Raw genomic sequence first — 6,000 nt, forward strand, 5'->3', positions numbered from 1 at the left:
CTAAACTCCCAGATCAAAGACCAAGGACCTTACTGCTCACAACATTCTTGGCACATGAACTTCACGTTCCCTTGACCTGAGTCCCAGGGGGCCAAGTTGGAGGTGGGCCTGAGCAGATGCTGTGCCCACAGTGGGTTTGTGTCCCAGCTAATTAACACTGAGTTTAGGGAATTCCAATCTTATAAGGAGCTACTAGCAAATGTGCCCAATCACTGTCTTGGGGGCACAGCAAACAAATCTGCCCTCAGCCCTGGGGAGAGATAAGATCTTTCTCTTTCAGGGCCATTTGCTCTGCAAAAATCCTCAAAAAGATAATCCTATTCAGAGACCCATAGGAATTGTCTCCCAACAGATACTGTGGGGGTGATGTGAGCCTGTGAAATGAGCAGGAGAGGCTACCTGCTTCCATCAGTACATGAGCAACCAGTGAACACATCCTTTTCTTTCCTTGGCTGAGCTCTGCCATGGACTAGAGCATCTGGAAGCGGCATCCAAGAAAATCCATGTGAGGGCTGGTGGTGGTGCCAGGTAACTGGAGTCCAGGAGAGGGAAGGAGGCTGAAGGGGCGGGCCCTTCCAGGACCACATCAAACTGATAAGGGGGACCTTCTGGGGTGTAGCCTCTGGCTTAGATGTGACACCCCACAGACAACCCCTACCCTTGGACTCCCTTCCTGCTTGACCCACATTACTTCCCTGACCCTAGCAAGAGAGAAGTCCCCAGAGGAACCCAGATCTCATCCAGCTGGTAGAAACCTGAGGGCTCCAAGAATTTTGCCCAGAGGTTAAAGTTTTGGGCTCTGGAATCAAACAGGCCCAGGTTCAAGGCCAGTATACCACTAACCAACCACCTGAGTAACCTGGTACAAGTCACTTAACCTCTCAAGTGTCTCACCTTCCTTCTCTGTAAAATGAAAAGAAAGAAGGTACCCCCTCATGTGGGATTTTGTAAAGATTAACCTTATAATCCATGGGAAATGCTAAGCTATCAAAAGCAGCAGCACCACGAACGATGACCACTAGCATGCCAAGAATTTCCCTGGTGAGGAAAACCGAAGGCAGAAGGAGGAGATGAACTGGCCAGAGTCATACTGCAGGAGAACATAAGCTCTCATATTCCAACCCAGGTCCCCCAGCACCCTGTCCAGGGCACCCACACCGACTGATGGTGTCCTGTTGACCAACTCCACCTCCTTCTTTCCATCTTCTCTCCAACTTCGACAGCCTGGTACCCCCCACTCAGGCAGCAGATACTGTGGCAGAGGGGGTTCCACTCACTGCTCCTGGCTTGTCCCTGTCCAATGTACGATCTGGAAGGACTTAAGGAAAATAAGCAATACTGGCTCGCCACTTACCAGCCCTATGACTTACAGAACCTTTCTCAATCCCCCGCTCAAGTCTTAGTTTCCTCATCTGTAAAATGGGAAAATCACACGGCCAGTTTATCAGACTGTGTTGAGGGTTACTGTGTGCAAAGTACTTAGCAGGATGCCTGGCATATTGTAAGGACTCTACAAATGTCAGCTGTTATTCTGACCGCATTTAGTATTCCTGCTCTAAATAAGGGTGACAGAATACTCAGACACTCAGCTCTGGAGGCTCCATAAATGAGAAATTGAGAAATTACCAAATAAGATTGTGCATGGATATGAAAGCCCTTTCAAAGTGTACTAAGCTGTACAGATGAGAGAGGCAATAGTTAAACTGCCCACAAATGTGCTTCATCAGAGAGGCCTGGAAGCCGAGCAAGTAAATAGAGCTGCAGCAGTGTAAGGACATGGTGACACAGGCTGGGCTCAGTTTTCTTAGTTCCCCCGACTGGAGTGAGAACAAGGGTGAAGATGACCAGAATGCTAGCAGCTGCCTGTCAAAGGTCCCCTCTAGGTCCTTCCACATCCGCAGTGATCCTGTGAGATTTGCTGGGCAAGCGGGGATCAACTCTTGTTCACAGATGTTTTAAAACAGAGGCTCTGGCCCACGGTCACAGAGCCAGAACTGGAACCCATTCAGCAGAGCACCCAAGGTCCCAAAGACGTAGGGACCACAGTGAGCCCGGAACCAGGTGGGTCTGCAGCATCTAGAGGGCCTCTGTCCCTGTTTCTCGCAGATCAGATTAAGCATTGGCTGGGTGAGTGACAAGGGTGCCAACTCATCCTGGTTTGCTCAGGACTTTTCCAGTTTTAGCATTCTAAGTCCTCGTTGGGCAAACCGGGATGGTTAGTCATGAAACTGAGCAGGACCTGGTGGTGCCTTCCTCCCACGTCCCCTGCTTCTTGTTTCTAGAAAAGCTTTAGCCCCCTAGGCATTCCCTGAGTTCCAAAGAGCAAATGTAATCAGTTTATAATTAGAGGGAAACAAAGGAAAGCAGTCAAACAAAACAAAATAATAATAGCTTAGCCATAAAACAAAGTCAGGGACACTTAGTTCCTCCTCAAGAACTGTACATAATATCCTGACACATATCCTTGAGTTGTTTTGCAAAAACTAAGACTCCCCCCCACCAAACCAGGTAGTTCACTGCATGCTGACCACCAGAACGTAGACCCCAGACGGGATAAAACCAGAAAATTGATGACTGAGATTCCTGAAATATCACCCTGTTACTTCACCACCAACCAGTCAGAAGAAGGTCCACAAGCTGATCACGTGCCCTGCAACCCTCACCCCTAACATGCCTTTAAAACCCTTGTCTAAAAGCCATCAGGTAGTTTGGATCTCTTGAGTATTAGCTGCCCCTTCTCCTTGTTTGGTGTCCTATTAATAAACGTTATACTTTCCTCCACCCAACCAGGTGTCAGTGCTCCTGCACGTTGGGGCAGGAGACCCAAATTCGGTTCAGTAACAGTGACCAAGACCTCCTGGCTTTGGAATGAGACCTATTCCCTTCCAGAGGGCCCCTGAGTACCCTCAGCTGAGCCATTCTCAGCTCCTGCTTCACACCCCACCCTCGCTCCACGGTTGCCAAGGAGACCTGCTGGTGCTGGAGGTGGAGGTGCTAGAAAGAGGGCAGGTGTGGCTGAGTCAGCGGTATGTGGAAAGGCTGAGGAGGGAGGAAGGTGAGAAACTGTAGAGATCTGCCTCTTACAATTTCCTTCTCGGGCTCAGCTCCATGTGAGCTGGTGCCCCCTATCTCCACAGCTCCTTCCCAGCATCCTCCTCTCCCTGCTGCCGTTGTACCGTTTGTGACTGCCAGTTTGTGCCTTGCTTGTGGCTGGCAGGGGAGCACGTGGATGTGACCAGCTTCTGGCACTTGAGCTCCTTCCTGGAGGACACATAGCCCTTCCCGTGGCCCAGTGGCACTTGCACCCTCTGCTAACAATGCCCTGCAGTGGGGTGCCCTCCAGTGCCTGCCATTGGCCCTTACCGACTGGCCCTCCTGAGGCTCTGGCTCCCAGCATTACCTGGCGGCAGGGTGGGAGGGAGAGGGACCTGAGGGTGCAGGACTGGCTGGGATGATGACTGCCTTGGATCCTGTGACTGTGACTCAAAACTCTGCCCAGAAGTTGGTGGTCACTCACTGTTCCCTCAGTGAAGGGACTCGAATTCATGCACAAGGTGACTGGTGCCCCACACCTAAGAGGAGCTGGGTGCCTACACCACAGCTCTCAGGAGTCTTGGGGAGCTCCCAGGAAACCACAGCAGGGCTTGTGAGGGCTCATCCCACCAGGCCCAAAGTCTGAGCCTGCTGCCTTCTCCAAGAGCAACCAGGGATGCCTGGGTTCCCACGAAGCTGAAATGCAAGGGACATAGCTCCTCTGAGGGCCTTCATCCCGGGAAAGAGAGGGATAGGCGGTGGCTGATGGAGCAGATCAAGGGTGACTGGCAGCAGATGGGCTGGGGATGGACCTTCCCCACTTTTTATTCCAGCAAATGCTTATAAGTGTGCCTTCCTCAGATGCCCTGGCTGTGCAATGAATTCATGAATTGTTACAACTCTTAAATGGACCCTCCAATGCTGAGCCAGGCGCTGAAATCCAAGGGCTCATTCCTAGATCTGCTGGGCTCTGAGAATGAGGACAGCCTGCTGGTAACTATATATTCTGTAATGTGGACTCTGGGCGGCTCTCAGCCCTGCCTGTCCTGCTCAGAGCCCCTGGCTGCCCAGGGAGTGAAGGGGCTGTAATGAACTTGACTTTGCTCTAGTTCCAGATCTCCTCAGACCACTTAGGGGCCTTCTTTCCATCTTCCTTATCCTGGATTGGGAACCAAAAAGGGCTGTACCAGCCTCCCTCCCTCCCATACCCACCCCCCACCCCCGCCTCAGTACTGATAACCCTCTCCAGGTGGGTCTATTTATGGAAAAGTTTCAAGTCCCTGTGAAATCAGCAGAAGGTGCAAAGAACAACAAACATGCCTGTCATGAGTGTATTTTTCTTGGTGGAAATTCTTTTCAAGAATAAAGAGGTGCACAAGCCTTTCTGCAACATGGACAGTTCTGGAGTCCCCTCATTAGTCACAGACTCCCTGTGTCCTCCAGATGCTCTTAGCTCCCTGACCCAGACAGGCCCCACTCCACTCTGAGAACCAATTAGCGTTCCTCCCAGCCCTCACTGAATTGACCAAGGGAAACCCAGTCTTCATGCAGGGTCCTCCCTCTCCCCAGATAATTCTGCCACCCCAAGGAGAGGCGACTAGCTCCGCAAATCCATTCCCCAGCCGACTCTTCACTGCAGTCAGTGCCCCACTCTTGCTCTCCTGCCGGTTCAATAGAAGGGCTACCTAGCTACGCCACTGGCCCGTAACACTCAACAAAACCTTCCTATAATCCTCGAGAGGGCCTTATGCCACAGCAAAGAACGCTTTCAGCCGGACCCTGGATCTGAAGCCCATGGAATCTGCAGGCTTCCACCTCTAAAGAGGCTCCCGACTTGCCCCCCTCCTCAGATGTCCCCCACTTGCTGCCCTGTGGCATGTTACCTGCCCTGGGTGGGACAGGGGATAACCACATCCCCCCCTAACCCCCCATCCCCTGGGGGCCAGGCCCTGATGCCCCGTGTAGGACCCTGTCACAGGGAAGATAACTTTGATCCTCACCACCCACCTCAGACTCACAGGCCCGTCCCCGAGGCCCTGCGGGATCTGGCCTATTCTCTTCCACTTCTCCAAAGGCCTATTTTAAACTGGTTTTTGTTTTTAACCAAAGATCAGTCTTTAACCCAAAGATAAATTCTATCTTTTAGCTCTTCTCCAAACCAAATGAAAACAAACAAACAAATCTGCTGATAAACCTAAAATAGTATTTCCCCCACTTCTTGGCAATAAACTTTCAAACATAGTAGGGTCTCCTCTCAGAACTCCCTTTGCACTGAGAAGCAGCAGAGCTTCTCAGAAAGATGAAATGGCAAAGTGAACTCATCTGGGAGCTGAGATGACTATCTCACGCCTCCCCCAGGGCACACCTCCAGCAGCTGCTGCCCTTCCCCCCGCAGTGGGATGCTGCTCACTACCTCTGAAGGATGCTCACTTCATAACAGGATGATTCTGACGTATTAAGACAGTCATTTCTCACCCTAAGCTCAAGGTTGCCCCTCCTCCCTAATGGTCTCATCTTTTCTCCAGACACCTAGACACCCTCTTCCCTCAGCATCACTGGACAGCAGTAAGGACCCCTGACGCCTGCTCTCCAGCCTTCATTCATGCACAGTGTGCTTCCGGTCCCTAGAGCACTTGACTGGCTCTAGCCCCTTGGACCTCGAGACAGCCCTGGCAGTAGACAGGGCTAGTTTGGGCATGAATGGAGAGGTGGACACTTAGGACTTTTCCCATCGCCTCCAGTTCACATGTGAATGAGTGCACCAGTCTGGAAGCCGGGTCTCCCCATTCCTTGGTCAGTGCCACGTCCATGTAGGATTCCACTCCTAAGAAGCGCTGAGGTCTGATGGTCCGTGTCAGTCCCATCCCTACTTATTTTCCTCAGCTGCAAAATGAGAAGCAGGATGAGAAAATGTGGGGTAAAAGAGACTGTTCAGGCAAGGACTGCTCTTCTTGGCACTTTACCCCA

Source organism: Camelus ferus, chromosome 29 (genome assembly GCF_009834535.1).
Source record: "Camelus ferus isolate YT-003-E chromosome 29, BCGSAC_Cfer_1.0, whole genome shotgun sequence".
In the NCBI taxonomy this organism is placed as follows: domain Eukaryota; kingdom Metazoa; phylum Chordata; class Mammalia; order Artiodactyla; family Camelidae; genus Camelus; species Camelus ferus.